Consider the following 1,633-nt stretch of genomic DNA (forward strand, 5'->3'; position numbering starts at 1 on the left):
CGTGGCATCAAGATGGGAGGAAGGCTCGTTAATCACGGGCAATGTGAAGAGGCTACAACTTTGCTGCTGGAAGAAAAGAGGACGTGAAGCACATACTGATGAAGATCAAGGCCTGCAGCCCTTGGTACACATTACAACTCAACATACGGAAAATAAAAGCCCTCACAGCTGGACCCACAGACAACACCATGATAGACATCACAAGAAAGTATTCAGGATGTCAATGCTTTCATTTTACCTGGATCCACAGTGAAAGCTCGAGATAGTTTATTATGCCAAGCTGACCGAGAAACACACGTGTGGGGTTAATTGAAGGGCAGAGGGCTAAAATGCCTCGGTGAGTCTCGCCTTTCTAGTTCTCGGGTCTCTTGCTTTGTGATGGTCGGACCAGGGTGCAGCTGCCTTAGCAGTTCCCTGCTTCAGCTTGCAAGATTGATTTCTTGCAAGACATCCCCATGGAGAAGCCACATGGACCTACCCCGATACAGCCCTGGGTGCTGGAGCAGGGCTGACAGGGCTGTCAGAGCTGACTAGGTGGCACCTAAGAGCAATAATACATATCAGAAGCTCCTGCATGGTCCAAACAGCTAACACGATTGTCTGATGAGAGATCCAACTCCAGGTACCTTTGAAAAGAGGAATACTAACAATCTAATTCTGAAAAAAACACAGTCACTAAAACTCTTATAGAGCATAGTTTCACTCTGATATATGTAGTTTGTCATGCGTTGGAATTGATAGTACTGGTTTTATACATATTGGATTGTATATAATAAATAACAACGCATGATAAATTGATTTATCAGAAAGCTTAAATACAAGATACTCAAAATGGCTATCATATAAAGGTGTTTAATGTCTTAATGACTTTAGAAATGAGGGTAAATATTTCAGTTGTATTTGTTCCTATTCTATAAAGAAGACAAAATCACTCTTTACATCATTATCCAGGGTGCACAGAGGTGGTCAAAATTAGCGCTTGATTGATGTCTCCTACCCCAAGCTATGTGCTGGTTATGCTCATGTATCATCCCTATTTGTGGGGGCATTGTGGGCTACACTTTGGGCTGCTAAATCAAGGGTCAGCAGTTCAAGTCCACCAGCCGCTTCTAGAGAGAAAGATGAGGCTCTCTGTTCCCATAAAGATGTGTCGCCTCAGAAATATGCCCGGACAGTGCTCCTCTGTCCCACGGGGCTGCTCCGCGTTGGCATCAACTTGATGGCAGTGAGCTTGTATTGGAACAGTCTTGTGAACTCCTCAAGCACACGGTCATGACAGTGTTTAGAACGGGGAGTGCTCCGCATCACACTCATCTCCCACAAACTACCTTTGAATCAGGTTCGAACTGAAGCGGACATCCTTCACGGAAAAGAAATGTGCCCACTGTTTTCCTTGGTATTTCAAGTCAGACTTGGAGTCCAACCCTCTCCCCAACTTGTATTATTACATAATTGTAATCTCAGCTCTCACTGATGGGTCAGTATTCAGGGGCCACATAAGTGTCCTCTTCGCCGCTGCCCGTCTTGTATCTACCCATGCCTGAGAAGTGGTAAATGCTCAGTAAATGTATAACAAATAAATAGATGGATGCGTGGATGGATGGATGAGGCCTCCAAAGGTCAAATCTCTCTC

Source organism: Echinops telfairi, unplaced genomic scaffold (assembly GCF_000313985.2).
Source record: "Echinops telfairi isolate 266 unplaced genomic scaffold, ASM31398v2 ScPeMD7_7467;HRSCAF=8505_1, whole genome shotgun sequence".
Lineage (NCBI taxonomy): Eukaryota > Metazoa > Chordata > Mammalia > Afrosoricida > Tenrecidae > Echinops > Echinops telfairi.